Source organism: Zalophus californianus, chromosome 6, assembly GCF_009762305.2.
Source record: "Zalophus californianus isolate mZalCal1 chromosome 6, mZalCal1.pri.v2, whole genome shotgun sequence".
NCBI classification, from domain to species: domain Eukaryota; kingdom Metazoa; phylum Chordata; class Mammalia; order Carnivora; family Otariidae; genus Zalophus; species Zalophus californianus.
Window position 1 is genome coordinate 40306733 of NC_045600.1, and position 15917 is coordinate 40322649.

At 43.7% G+C, this 15917-nt stretch overlaps 1 protein-coding gene across 4 annotated transcripts in view; it reads right to left on the reverse strand.

Annotated features, from left to right (window-relative positions):
* The window catches only part of DAAM1 (dishevelled associated activator of morphogenesis 1), a 164336-nt gene extending 153130 nt beyond the window's left edge, over nucleotides 1-11206 (reverse strand). The window contains exon 1 of one of the 4 annotated variants that reach the window (XM_027570709.2): nucleotides 11086-11206. The gene's annotated coding sequence lies outside the window, so the exon portion shown is untranslated. Of the gene's footprint in view, nucleotides 1-10939; nucleotides 10961-11085 lie in introns of those variants that run through there. The other 3 variants (XM_027570704.2, XM_027570706.2, XM_027570708.2) reach the window with 3 other exon arrangements.
* Between the last annotated feature and the right edge of the window lie 4711 nt (nucleotides 11207-15917).

The following is a 15917-nucleotide window of genomic DNA, read 5'->3' on the forward strand; positions in this document are numbered from 1 at the left end:
TGCTACTGGTATCTAGTGGGTAGAGGCCAAGGAAGCTGCTAAACATCCTACACTACACAGTACAGCCCCTACAACAAAGAATTATCCTGTCCCAAATGCCAATAACACTGAAGTGGAAGAACCCTGGATTGGGTCATTTGCCAGCCCTCGGGTTTGAAGAGACTTCCATTACAATTTTAATTTATTTTAAAATAGGGATAGCAAATTCAAACGCCTTCAAGGTCCAAGGAGATAAAGAAATACCACATAAAGTGGCTGTGTATGAGGCACTAGGGTGTGGTGGGGCCTGTACCAAATCAGAGTGTAAATGCTCCCTAAAATCATTTTTTAAAAATAACACTGTGTTAGCCAAACAAAACATGACAGTTGGCTACCATCCTGTGTACCACTGGTAGTCAAACTCTGGCTTAAAGAGTTTATCAATTTATTTTTTTTTTTTAAAGATTTTATTTATTTATTTGACAGAGAGAGGCAGCCAAAGAGGGAACACAAGCGGGGGGAGTGGGAGAGGAAGTAGGCTTCCAGCTGAGCAGGGAGCCCGATGTGGGGCTCGATCCCAGGACCCTGGGATCATGACCTGAGCTGAAGGCAGACGCTTAACGACTGAGCCACCCAGGCGCCCCAAGAGTTTATCATTTTAAACAGAATTGGATGATCACCCCAAAACACTGTCTAGCCTCATCCCTTACAACCTATGGAATTTCCTGAGCCCCGGGACTGGGGAACATAACTAGACACTGTTCAATTAAGAACAGACTAGGGATCTGATTTTAAGGGTCTAGCTTCAGCATCTCAGATACATAGTGCTAAGAGCAGGGGCCAAGTTTGGAAACGCTGAAGGTGAAAAAATTGGCGTCCCTTCTTCCTGATTTCCATTCTAGGGACACCCAGTGGGTATTACGTCAATATTACACAATGCCATACAAGTACGGTCATTATTTTATGACACCATTCTCACAAAATTTTATAATTTTCACATCATTTCACAGATGAGGAAACAGAGGCCGAAGAGTTTGAGGTGAACTGCTAAGATTACCCACATCTGAACCTAAAATTAACTGGTGTTTCTTTTTTCTCTGTGCAATTACATCACAGCAACCAAAAGGTGAAAAGATTTCATTTCAAGGTGTCAAACATTCATGACTAAACTCTCTACCTACATAAATGTTGAATTTAAACCTACTCATCACCATCCTCTTTTCCCATCAGAAAAACATTAACATGTTGGCCCCAAGTCACTGTTTTAAGATCTCTTTTCCACAGAACGGAAGAATTAAAAACAGGTTAAGCATCTCCAGCCCTCCTTTCAGATCAGGCTGTAGAGAGGAAAGCCAAGTCAGCAAATGGGACACAAGAAGGAGGAAGCCAGGATCGGATCTGAATATCCCCGTGTGTACGCATGCTTTCTGTTGGAGGAATTCCTGGCCTGAGGAGGCAGTATAAACAAACGCAATCCAGAGGGAAACAAATGATAAGATAAGTGGGACCCAATAACCCCCTCTGTCCTCCCCTCCACCTACTTTCCCCAACTTATTCCATCAGAAAAACAGTCTAGCTTGGGAGGATTAAAATGTAAGCAGCCCCCTCTCTGCTACCACATAGCTCCCTATTCTTCATTAGGAGGTTAAGGGGGAAGACAGGCTCCTTTGTGAGGTCAGTGGTTGTGGTCCCCCTCATGTGAAACCTGGCAGACTGGTGACAATCTTCTCCTTTGCCCGAGGGAGACGATGAGTGCAGACCTGACAAGGAGGCAGTTCACGGCTCGTATAGTAGGAAAAGATGGAGTACGTTAGAAAGACAGCTTCAGTCACAGCCTGAAAAGAAACTGGGTCAAACTAAAAATAGTATATATGTATTTTTTATATAAACCAATCCCTTAGCAGAAAATGTCATAGGCAAGGCATTTTCTTGCCACAGTTCCTGGAACTTCTGTAGTGTCACCTGCACACAGATTGTCAAGCCCTAAATGGGTCATAGAGGTTTTCTAGTCCAATCCAATCTCCATCCTTGATTTTTAAAATGCAAAAGTATAACAACAGGCCTTTCATTTAACGTTCTGAACACGATGCTGTCTCAACCATCGCCTTCAATTCCAGCCCAATTCATTCCACACTGTCTCTGACTTTCTGCTCAAATTACCCCCTGAGCACTGAGTAATTGCCGGGGGGGGGGGGGGGGGGGGGGAGTGAGGGGGTGGGCACCTCTCATGCAAATAAGACTGCTACACACAAACAGAATGGGAAATAAACAGAAATGTTATTGTTGTTTCTTTAGCCACCATCATCCTAAATCAAATAACCACTAATATGGGGTGCATTTAAAAAAATAAATCCAAAGTCATTTACCTTGCACAAAACCAGATGACATTTTCTGTACCCACAATTTCACCAACTTTCGAGAGTAGGGAGTGTAGCAAGGACCTTCAAATGTTTAATTTGCTTCATTTCTTTAACTTTTTAGAGTATTTTTGGTAATAAATTCTCAGGATTTAGAAGGGCCCTTAGTCTAATCATCTTATTGCAGAAAAGATGTAATTATATATATATATAGATACATACATACATAAATACAATCGAATATTACTCGGCCATCGAAAAGAATGAAATCTTGCCATGTGCAACAACATGGATGGAACCAGAGGGTATTATGCTGAGTGATATAAGTCAGTCAGAGAAAGACAAATGTCATTATTTTCACTCATATGTGGAATTTAAGAAACAAAACAGATGAACATAGGGGAAGGAAAGGAAAAATAAAACAAAAACAGAGAGGAAGGCAAACCATAAATGACTCTTTATACAGATAATAAACTGAGGGTTGCCTGGGGCGGGGTGGGCTAAATGGATGAGGGGCATTAAAGAGAGCAATTGTTGGGATGAACACTGGGTGTTATATGTAATGATGAATCACTAAATTCTACCCCTAAAACCAATACTACACTACATGTTAACTGACTTTAAAATTTTTTAAAAAGACAAAAAAAAAAAAAAAGAACTACAGGTTCTAACTTAATTCATGTCTTAACATTTCACTGCTCAGTTTTACCAAACCTGTGAAACAAATACAAATTTAGACACAAGAACAATCCAACTGACCCAGTGAATGACTTTGACCACCATCCTTCCCTCTTCTTCTAGGAGGCAAATCTGCGGAAGTTTTATGGAAGAATAGCAAAGCCAAGAAATGGCACCAAAACATCCACTATTGACTTGTCACATCCCCAAGAAACAGAAACAACCAAGGCTATGGGGCTTTGGCAAAGTTTTAGGAAGATGCTCTTAGTTCTAACTCACTCTTCATAGGACACCTGTCAGAAGCATATAGTTCCTTGGCAAATTGCTGGCAAAGCCTTGCCTCTAACTTATGTGGTCTGAAAAAACTAAGATCCCCATCAGTTCATTTTGTAATATGGCACCATCTTTTGCCATTCTGGTGACAGCTATGTGTTAACATATCCACAGTGTACTGTCTAGCCTCCTTTGTTGCCAAAAGCATGATGAATTTAAAAAAAAAGGGGAGGGGGCACCTGGATGGCTCAGGAAGTAGAGCATGCAACTTTTTCTCTTTTTAAAGATTTATTTGAGACAGAGAGAGAAGGAGAGCGAGTGCGAGCAGTGGGGGGCAGAGAGACAAGAGAGAGACTCTGACACAGGGCTTGACACAGAGTGATCTCAGGATCCTGAGATCATGACCTGAGCCAAAATCAAGAGTCCGACACTTAACTGACTGAGCACCCGGTGCCACCTGAGGTGCCCCTGAGTATGGGACTCTTAATCTCAGGGTTCCAAGTTCAACCCCCACCTTAGGTACAGAGCCTACTTAAAACAAAAACAAAAACACTAAATTAAATTTTAAAAAGTTAAATAAAAAAAAAGGTTGATTAAAATTACAGTAGTTTGTGGCTCCAAAACAAGGCAAAACTGACCCATGGCCTTGATCTGGTTTGTATATCATTAACAAACTGAGCTTAGCCAAAAAGCAGAATATAAGAATCCATTTCAAAAACCAAAAGATGGGCATCTGTATTGCCCAGACAATGCCCAAAGCTGGGATATGGGCTATCTACTCTTGGAAGCCTCAATTCAGAAAGCCCATCAGATGGGCAATGTTTGTCAACTACACAGAAGACTTTTTTTTCCCAAAAATGAAAAGGACAAAGACTAGTTTAACAGCTGACCCTAATTATGTACCTGTCAGAATACAAGGTACCTTCAATTCTAATCCTGGTGCAATTTATAGAACAGAATGAACTCAGGTTATTACTAAAGGTGACTGACATACTTAGGAAGTGTAACAAGATGAATGGAAAAAAAACAAAAAGCTTCTGAAATCAATGTCTGTTGAATGAATATTATGTTTGAGTAGCCTAATTGCTAATAAGCCCTTTGTTTTCATTTTCTCTTCCTGGCAATATATTGTTAGGGCATAACTTTCCTATTATTTCCCTAAATGACACAGTTTGAGTTTTACTCAATTGTCTTCATTAAATATTGTCAAAGTGGCACAATATCCAGCTTTAAGCCAAAAGGAAAAGATCTATTGTAAGTCAGGAAATCGTACCAACTACACTGGAAACTGAACCTGCTTCCCTCGGTTTCCACATTTAATTCACAATAGTGGCTATGGTTTAGAAGAACTGCAATAGTATATTTGATACCAAATTTGCTCCACTGTAAAAATAAATAAAAGTCTCCCTTCTGAGGTGGGCAATAAAAAAGCTTATTTTAGTATCTAAGGATAACCCAATATTAGATTACATGTTTGACTACTACTCAAGTTTTCATTATTTCCCTTTCAAAAGAGCCTTCACAATTTATGTTAAAAGACAACAAGGAGGAGGGAAGCTCAGAAGTTGTGGGAGTCACAGGCTTCTGTGGCTCTGTTCTGGGTGAGCAGGGTTTTTTTGTTGTTTTTGTTTTTTTCAGATAAGAGATTCAACCTATTGAAAAGTTATCTCATTAACAAATACAGTCTAATGCTGGACAGGCTCCAAATGTCCAAATGGATTTAGAGTTGGCATATAAGAGCGTTTCTTTCTTTTTTTTTTTTTTTCAAATAATTTGCCTATCACCCACATAGCCAAAAGGAGGGAGTTCAAAAGTAGTATCATCCAAATACACAAATGCAACATTTTTAATCTCATGCAACATTTGCTGCTCCAGAAAGTCAGACTTTAAGGAACCATTAACTGAAGAAGCATTTTTACTCTCAATCAGCCCAGCACTTACTGCCCCAGCACTGTTTCAGAATTCAGAGATACAAAGGAAGTTGTGATCCCCCCTAACTTGATGGAGAGAAAAGAATGTACCACATAGGAGAACCAGAGGCAAAGCAATCGTGTGGGGTGTAAAGAACTAGGCTGCCTGGCTCCCTAACCTAGTCTGCCACTAATCAGTTGCAATACTAGAGCTAGGCAAGTTCCTTAACTTCTTCATGCCTCAGTTTCTTCATTTGTAAAATGGTGATGATAGTACTCAACTCATAGAGCTGTTAGAGGAATCAACGGTTAAGCCCATGTAAAATATTAGGAAGGACCCGGCATAAGGGTCCTTGACTATTGCATCATACCTTGACTATTAGCATCATGTTGGTTGTGTTAAGTTCTGTGGTCAGGCTAAGGGCTCTAAGGAGGAAGGAGCAGAGGGGGTCAGTAAAAGCTGAAGCAGGGAAGGCTTCCTGGAATCTGTGGAATCTCCTCAAGATGGATCTGAGAGCACAAGGAGAATTTAGAAACTCAGAGGAGCACCCATTCCAAATGAGGGAAGCCATTACTGCAGAAAGTCACAGAGGGTGTAAAAACCAGGAGTGCTTAAACATCAACAAGGAAAATAAAGCTCACCAAAGTTGAGTATGTATTTGGTAACCTCAGATTAACTGCAGGGGAGGGGGGACGCAGGGAGAGGTCTCCATATACTTGCTGCAGTGCTCCTGGATTAATTAGTGTTTAACTAATTTTTAGACCTGGGTGCTATGAGTGCAAACTCACTTTGAAAAAAAATGAAAAAAACTCAGTTCCCTCCTCCTGGAACAGTGGAAAGGATGTCAGAAAATGAAAAGGTAAACTTTTTCTTTTTCCTGCAAAAACAGCCTGCTAGAGTGGAATATAGGTCATCAAAATCAACTTGCATCTCATCTGCATCTGTCCCTTTCAGCGGGGGTACTAAGTGGTGGCTTGGAGGAACCGGAGGGGCAGGGAGGCACTTCAGATCTCTATCAGCTGCCCTCAGCCACTCTAAACACAATCTAGAGAAAAAAACAGTATACTTGCTAAGCGAATATAACCTCAAAGGAGGTATCCTCCACCCCAGTCTGCCCCACTGACCAGATGCTACCCCCAAGCCACATAGAGAAACTGCCCTCCTTATCGATTTCTTAAACAGTACCTATGCAATCAGTTACCTCTAAACTGAGCTCTTGGGAAAATCACCAAGAACAGATTCTGTGAGTGTTTAGGATACATACTCACTTGGAAGATTTCCTCCATTACCAAGTTAGAAATCATAATGCCAAAGTAAGTGACAGTAGTCCACATCCCTTATTCAGAGAAGAAAAAAATTCACAGAATAGAAAAATTTTCATTTTGACTGTGCCCTCTCTAGAATTTAAACGAGTTTGTAACCTAAATTGGCAAAGTTGCTTTGTTTCCCGCAATAGAAGGATAGCCTTAAAACTTGGAAATACCAGGAGCGTGAGATGAAGCCAAGGAGGGCCCCACAGAAGTTACAAGCTCTGTGATTATTTCTTGAACCAAACACCTAAGGCTCTCAGTGGTACCAAGCTTTGTTGGAAAGCTTGGTTCCCCTGATCCAACAGCTGTAACTTTTTAAGTGATTTCACAGAAGACCTCAAGATTCTCAAGCCAAAGCCACTCTTTATAACATCCCCAAAATATTTACACAATGAAACACTTTCAATCTTAACCATGTTTTGTTTGTAAACACCTTATTTGTCCTGATGACCATAGTACCAACACTAAAAGCAGCCTTTTAAACAAAGTAGCTCAAATAAAACCACACACAGACACACAGGCATTCTTAACACCCAGAGCCTATCCACAGAGCAAGAAAGCCAGGATTCAAATTCCTTGGCACCTACTCACTAAGCTCCTGTAAGCACCACGCAAGGACATGACCCACTGCACCCTCGGTAGTATAGCACCTCCTTATTAATTTATGCTTCTAAAAACCCACAGAATCTGACTACTGATAACAGAATGTTACAAATATTGGACAAATGTTTCCTACTCCCATTTCTTCTCTCACATTAGCCACGTGGGACAACTGATCCTGTTTTTGGGTAAACTCCACCCCAGATGAGAGAGCCATTGTCCACCTCCTCTACCCAAATGGTGCCTCAGGTATTAGGCCTGGCAAGAGCCTCTATATCTTTCCCTTGGTGTGTCTCTGTGTGCCTTTGTGTGTGTCTCTCCTATCATACACCTCCTGGGAAAGTTATCTGGGTCAAGGATAGTACAAGAGAAATCTAGAAATATAGAAGTACCTGCTTTGGGGTAATAAGAATTGTATTAAGAACTGTAACAAGAATTTTAAGGAAAAAAGTCTATGTGAGTGAATGTATTCCAAAACCAAATAATTACAAAATACATCTATTTCAAACACATGGGAGGCCTTTTACACTTCAATTATGTGCTACATGGGAGTTTTCATTTATGCTGAGATGAAACTACTTCACAGAAAACTACAGGAATATTACAACTGATGCCAGAACTATCAATGGAGAGAATGCAATCTTGAATCTCCAATCATGGTTCTACTATTGACTCAACAAATATTTATTAAATACCTGCCCGTGATCAAACACTAATTGCTAGAGAGACAGGGAAGGACAAGACAAAGACCCTGCCCTCAAAGACCTTAGGGGAGTGGAAAAAAAAGCTACACATTAGAACTGTCAGAATTATAGAGACACAAGAAAAACTGATAAATGAAGGAGATTTTCAGTCAATGGTAAGTTCTAGGACAAAAATAAAGAGTGGGTGACAATTTCTGATTCTGTTTCCTCATGAGGATGTAAACACCTACTTAAAACAAGATGATGAATGTCAACCACCTGGCACTCAGCATCCCCAAGCATTTACCTGCACACTAATGCACATGCATAGACACTCACAGATACAGCCTTTCCCCCCCTTAACTGCAGTATCTGTGATAATCCACCTTGGAATGTAATAAAAGCAGAAGGTAAACAAAATATTTGTGTAATTCAATTATACTTAATGCAATTAAATTACAAATAACTGCATTCATCAAGAATCTATAAAAAGGCAAAACCTAGGGGTGCCTGGGTGGCTCAGTTGGTTAAAGCGGCTGCCTTGGGCTCAGGTCATGATCCTGGAGTCCCGGCATTGAGTCCGGCATCGGGCTCCCTGCTTGGCAGGGAGTCTGCTTCTCCCTCCGACCCTCCCCCGTCTCATGGTCCCTCTCATTCTCTCTCTCAAATAAATAAAATATTTTTAAAAAAAGGCAAAATCTAAACAATTCTAAGATACAAGGATAAACAGAAGTCCAGATAGAGGGATAATACTAGTAATATTAGAAATATTTTTATAGGGGCGCCTGGGTGGCTCAGTCGTTAAGCATCTGCCTTCGGCTCAGTTCTGGATCCCAGGGTCCTGGGACCGAGACCCGCATCAGGCTCCCTGCTCAGTGGGAAGCCTACTTCTTCCTCTCCCATTCCCCCTGCTTGTGTTCCCTCTCTCGCTTTGTCTCTGTCAAATAAATAAATAAAATCTTTTTAAAAAATGTTTAAAAAAAAGAAATGTTATTATAAAGAGTAATATGGCTGCCTTGCACACTCTGAAGGACTGCCATGAGGATCCAGCTATTTTGCCAGTCAAAGCATACACGTAAGGCTCAGATATTAAGCCAAAGAGATGTTAACCCAAAGGCACAGTGTCAGAAGCTGAATTTAACTCATCTTCAGATTATTTTGAGAAAAGACAATGACCAAGTCCTTGCAGAGTCACAAGATTTTATACCACGAATTAACTTTGGGAAACACTCTCTATCCCTCCTCCACATTACTACTGACCAAGGTCCCCTGAGGTAAAAGGTTAACCCCAGGGTGGGGTAGCCAGCAATGACAGAGCCCGAGCAGGACCCAGGCCTCCTAGATCCCTGCCCAGTCCCCTTCATTCTCAAGGACCTGCATCCCTCAGGCAGGTGGCAGGCTTTTAGATTTTATGAGAACCACAAGGGATGATACTGACTTCCATAATTCAATTTCAGTCATTAATTGTCCCTATAAACTTCCAGAGAGCTGCACCTAGAGCAAATTGAGGCCCTTTACTGGTGGCCTGGGAGCTCTCTTCATGCAAAACAGAGGACACACCCCCCTTGAGAAAGCTGCCTCTAACACTGTCAGGTACGTTATCAGGAACATTATGCATCTAGCCTGAAAGGCAAAAGAGATCATTCCATTGTAGTTTTCAGAGCTTGCCTCAGGAAAAAGGCTCCAAACTATTACTTCCGGAGAGGGGCAGAGTCCAGGTACGGACACACGAGAGGGAAAGGGGTCTTGAACTGTGTCCAAGCTACTTCTAAGAGAATGACGAGAGGCCTGGGCTGTGAAACGGGTGAAGAAGAGAGAGCAGCTGGGCCCGGAACGAGCATTTGACCACACCCTCTGGCCACGCCCTCCCAGCTGCCCGCAGAGCCACATCGAATTGAAACAGCAGTGGGAGCAGTTAAGATTCCGACGACAGGAGTCGCTATGGCAACGGGATTCATCTTGCAGACAAACTCCGCTTCAATTCACTAGGTCCTTCTCCAGGCTCAAGCAACTACCAACTCAATGAGAGCAAAACGGTCACGAGTAGCATTTGCTCTTGTTAATGCTCTCCTGCTGGTGGAGATGGGGTGGGGGACCGAGTTGGAGGAAAGAAAGCGTAGGTATCTATTCCTGGGCCCACTAAAATATTTGGGGGGGGTGAGGGAACACAACACCCCAACGCCAGGCCGTGAGCAACTTGATAAGAGCCATTCGCAGGGTTTGATGAATGAATGAGTATACGAGAGAATGAGAGTGCTAGGGAAAGGAAATCCAGAGGACTTTATTATAGAGTTCTCGGGCCTCGAGCGCGTCTCAAGTACAAGGGCAAGCCCATCACGAGCGGTTGGATTTTCGATACCAGCTGGTTCCTATTGCCCAGCCCTCCTGCCTCACAGTGAGCATTATCATCTGATTATTAGACACTCTGCACCTCCTTACCACCTCCCAGCCCAGGGCTCCGGGCAGATGCTTCGCCCCCGCTCAGGTGCTCTTCGTGGAGGGAGCAATCAGAGCAGGGGGGAACGAAGATGCACCTTTCCCAGGCGGAGAGGCGGGAGCGCTCTGCGGCGCCTCAAACCCGCTCCGCAGGCGGCGCAGCCTCCACTCACTGCTGTTCGCCAACACCCCCATGCTCCTTCCGCAGCGCGGGTTTCCCTCCTCTCCTGTGAGACCTTTAGCTTCCAACTTTCTTGGAATTACAGTCACCCCGTCCCTTTCGAATAAAGCTTGAAGTGAAGGCTGCAAGGATGTTTGCGGTTCTGCTCGGACGCGGGCCGGCGGCTAAACGAGTCCCTCCTTCCCTGTCGCCACCTCCGAGTCCACCACGCCTGCCTCAGAGCCTCCCCGACCAGCAGCTCCCTACCGCGGCAGGGCCCCCAGCCGAGGCCACGACCCCTCGGCGCCCCAACGCCGCAGCCTCGGGAGCCCGCAGCAAGGCGGCGAGTGGTACCCTGCCTGCTATTTTGGCATCCCAGCGCCTCAGAAAGAAAGGAGGGAGGGACCCCTGTCCTCGGGGGCGCCTTCCTCCGGGCTCGCCTTGCTTTTCGCCGCGCTTGCAGCCATTTTCCTAAACCCAGCTTCGCAGCCGGGAGCTGTCTAGGTCCCTTTCCCACCCAGACCCAACCTGAAGGACGGGTTTAATATTTACCTACTGGCCCTGGGGCTCCGGGAAGGCAGCTGGAGGGCGCGTCGCGAACCCAGCGCCGGGCCCGAAGAAGCGCGCCCACCCCCGCGCCACCGCGCGGTGCTACTTAATGAATGAGTGCGGCGGGCGAGGCGGCACGTCCCCCTTACCTGAGCAGCCCCTGCATGCTGGAAAGGCGGCTCTGCGCTCCGGGTACAATGGGATCCGGTTAAACAGTTTCCTTCACAGCCGCTCGTAGGTTACCAACTCGCAGGTGACATCACCCTCTCCTCGCCTGATAGGATACAATGTGGCGCCCACTGCGCATGGACTCCCCAGCCGGGCCCGCACACCCCTGGGAGTTGTAGTCTAAGTCTCCCAAGCACAGCCCGGGTAGCTACGCTAACTGGGGTTCGAAGAACTACACTTCCCGAAATAGTCCTCGGCCGCTTCGTCCCCTCCCTTTGGTCCCGCCCCCGCCGGGACCCGCCCCCTCCCCGCCCTCCAGCCTTGCAGTGTTAGCGGTGGTCGTTCAATAAGCCGAGTTGCGGACAGCGCGGGTGGGGGGAGGTGGGGGGAGGTGGGGGGAGGGCACCGTGCGGTTGTTCCCTTTGACTTGACCTCCACTCTGCCCAGTGCGGACTCTGAGGGCCACCAGGGGTCCGGCGCTAGTGCGCACGGGCCAGGCAGCTCTGATCAACCCGGCTCTTGGCCCCAGCTGGAAAGAGAAGATTAAGCCTTTCACTGCCGTCCTTGGGCGTAGAAACTAATTAATAGGACGCACTGGTTTCTGGGTTAAAAGCGGTCCTGGAATTCCCCCACGTCCCCGAGGATGAGGCGATGCCGGTCCCGAAGAAGAGAAATCCCCGTGTGCCCCACTTAGTACAATTCACCTTTCTGTCCTCTTTCCTTCTCCCATTTAACGGAGTCCGGGTGACCAACCAGAACGCAGGGAACAGCTTAGTTGGCTGAGCTGACAGAATAACGGAGGCTGTCACTAGTAAAAAGGCGGCGTAACAGACAGTCGCTGCAACCCTCCATCAGGGAGCCTACTGCTGCTGCGGAGATAGTACTATCGCGCAGCCATGCTTTTGTTCTTCCCTGCAGCTGACTTCCCGCCCTGACGCTCTCAACTCCCAAGAAGACGACGTCCTTGTCTGAAGTTTTAATAAACGACACGTATGTATACGTGTACTTTTAAATCCAAAACACTCTCCTCTCATTTCCCATACCTTTCTCTCAAGTATTTTTTTAAACGACCTAAACCAAAACAACATCGTGCTGTTCGAGAATGCTGGGATCTTAATACAGTCAAATGTTGAGTTAAAGGTAAGCAAAAGGTGTGTAGCAGAGTTCTGACCCTTTAGGAAGATTTTATTTTCGTATTAAAAATTTTACCGTGACATTTTTCATTATTCAATGAATACCAAGTATTATCAAAAATTAACACTGAGAGCAAATCTCCAGGTGTCTTTTTAAGTGAGTAAAAGAAATCGATGCATCTAGTTATTCCAGTTGTAAAGGTAACTTATAATGGCACTTGATGTATCTCAATCACAAATAAGGATCAGCTCACACCCTTATTTCCACTAGCAAAATCTCTAGAAGACTGTACAAAAAAGTTCATGATTAAGATTTAAAACAACTCCACCTAATCATTGGTGGAAAGCTTATCACTCTTATTCTTTCATTTCATTATGCAACACTAACTTGGGTTCAAGAGAAAAATGTTCATGGAACTGGTTGAGGATCTCAGGGGAGAGAGAGAGATGCTTTGCTTTGCTGAGAGAGGAGTTTTAGTGCTGAATTCTGATTTTCTTTTAACAAGCCTATTCCTTACAGACCATACACATTTTTCTCCACTGAAGGAAGATAAATTTGAATGTTCTCAACTACTCTATCCATTTCAAATATTGTGTTAAATGGAACCCAGACAATGCAAATGTTCCCTTGGCCATCAGATCAAGAGTATAACTGGTGATATTCTAGTTAATGGGTAGGCTTAATGTATTGCAGCTCATTGTGGAAAAATATTCAGAAAGAAACTTGACCTGAAATGATTCTAAAGGCTCTCCAGTTTTATAACTGTGTAAAGCTTTTAGATGGAAACATAATCAGTAAGCCTGAAATTTATTGAGTCAATAAATTGGATGTGGAGACTCTCTATAAGGCAGGGCTTATCCTTATAGATAAAAGTATATTATTGAGGTGCACTCCAAGGAGTAACTTTATAGGACAAATCACTTTACAGCAATTTCTCTTGGGTCTTCAGCAATGAAGGAGAGGATGGAGCCTGCCTGCAGAAAAAAATTCCATTCTCTATAGCAATTAATGTTATAGGGATGTGCCATGTTACACAGCTCCTTTCCATATGTAAAAGACATCATATACGGTAGACTCTAAGCACAAAAATGTGTGGATGCGCACATGTGAGCTGTCCTTCCTATTCAATAGATATGTCGATAACAGATACAGAAAGTAAGCTGTTGTATTTGGAAGCATTTTTCTGTAAGTGGTGATGGATTTGAACTGATCCCTGTACGTGGTTTCATTGGTAACCAGGGGAAACAAAGATGGCTCTTCAGCATCAGAAAGGCAGTCTGCGGACGTGGGACCAGAGGAAGATTAACAACTTCTATCGAGACAGAAGGGAACTGTCTCTCTCTTCCTCTCTATGAGATGCATGCACATACATTCACATACACTCATTGTGTGTTTGTATTTAATTCTAAGTGACTAAGTAGTCTCATGAGACATCAAAAACTCCCACTCTGTCTAGCTTAATTTACATGCTCTTTGCTTTTTTTCTTTTCTTTTTTAAATGGTTGCTGTTATTCTAGAATGATCTTATGAAAGACCCCGTCTTGCCCCATAATCGTTGCCTATTAATTAGGAAACTGTGGGACTACTGAGAATAGATTTAATTGACCATCTACAGGTGGAGGAGGGGGAAGGTGTCTTAGGGTATTTTGCTGATCTTTCAAAATAACCTCTCTCAGTTCTGGTTACAAGGTTTTACTCTACACCTTGGGCTTTAGATAAGGGAGGAAATGAGATATAAATAGAGAAAGAATTTTAAGTTTGTAGCTTTGCATGTGTTTTCACACAATAGCTTGGTGTTTTGCAACAATTGAGGTTATGTGCTGAGCCCAGGTTTGGGATCATGCCATTTTACCACTTTTGAGCAATGTGACTTTGCTTATTCTGTGTTGCTTACTCCCTCTGAGCCTCAACTTTCTTATTCTTCAAATGGAGTTAACAACAAAACCTACTTCACAAGGTTTTTGAGCATTAAATTAGATGAGACAAATAGGAACACTTCTGCCATTGAAAATTCAGATGCTGGTTCTTGTTATCATGTGCAGTTTTCCCCTGAAGATTATCTCAAATGTCAACCGTAATTATGAAACAATAAAAAGCTATTTAAATTTTTTTAAAAATTTGTTCTTAAGAAACTATTAGAAATTATATAGCAAGCACATATTATCTCACTAAACTGTAAGTAGGCAAAATGTACTTTGGAAAAAAAATGAGAAATCCAAATTGAACAGTGCTTGTCCTTGGCTTGTTTTCAGATCCATGCCTTGTCCTTCCCCACTGCCCCAAGCTGTCCTCACTATCACAGGCCATCTGCCCCCCGCTCCTGTTCGGAGAAAGGCCTTGCCGAGAGGTTGGAAGCAAGAGCAAACGTGAGACCCATTTCTCCACTTCCACTTCTCCACCGCTGGGTGATGTTTCTGGCAAGGGTAGCAGCATTTCCCACGTTGGGCTGGTCCACTGTGGTTCCAGCTTCTTCCAGTTCACCCCAGCCTCTGTTAATGCCACCTTCTCCCCTGGTCCCTCCAGCCTAGGGGCAGAGGGGCTTCCTGCTGTTGCTAATCTCTCATTGCCTGTTTGGCTTCTCAGACTTTCTATCACCCCATGACCAATTCTCTGTACTATGTTATGTCTGTTTTAAATACTGAGAATGGTTTTTGTTTTTCTGGTGGAACCCATAACTGATATATTTGTGTCATAGTTCTCAAGTTCTAAGTTCTTGTGTCTAAAGACACAAGTTCTTGGGTCTAATACTTGTGTCTAAAGTTCAAGTTCTTTTAGGGGCAGGCAAGAGAAACTTTTCTATGGCCAGTTTCTGGAAAATAACGAAAGTAATAGGATTAAGTGAAAGGATTAAGTAACCAAGCCTCCACCTACCAGCTGAGATAATTGAAACAGTGATAGTTTTTGGAACTTCTCTCCAGAGCGCTGCTCTAACAGCCCTCAGTCTCCACATCTCTTTGTTCCAAGTCACAAATTCCTGAGAGAAGCTGATAGCCCTATCTCAGGGTGACTATCCCTGAGGTAATTATCTACAGCAGTGGTTCCTAAAGTGTGGGGCCCCAGACCTGCAGCATCAGTATCAGTATCACCTGAGAACTTGTTATAAATGCAAATGCTTGGGTCCCATCCACAGACCTACTGGAAAAGAAACTGCAGGGATGGGTCCCACAATCTGTGTTTTAACAAATCCTCCCACTGATTCAGAACCACATGAAAGTTTTTGAACCACTCCTCTGTAGAGAAGATGACAAGATCAAGTGGCTTAAATATGGTCACTGAGCACCTATCCCTGTGTGTCTAGGAGTCTTCGCAAAGAGGAAAAAGTGTTATGAACTTGGCAGCCACCCCAAGAGGTGTTGAGTAAAGCTGGTAAATCTGTCAAGGTCTTCACGGTAAAATTTGGTTCTTCCTGAGGAAGAGGACTTTAGAGTATTCTGAGCCAACTAATCAATTTAGTCACAGCAAAGTCACTTGGAAAAGACTCATTTCACTGTGTTTAATTGAGAACTTGGAAAAGCTGAAAAACCAGCATCAGGGCAGTACAAGGGAGATGCAATCTTACAGAAATCTAAAAACAGGAACATTCATAAGATCAGACCACAGTAAAAGGAGATATGAAAATAGCTCTAGCCACTCAAAACTCTTCAGACCAGTCTCATCTGAACAGCTCCTGGGAATTCAG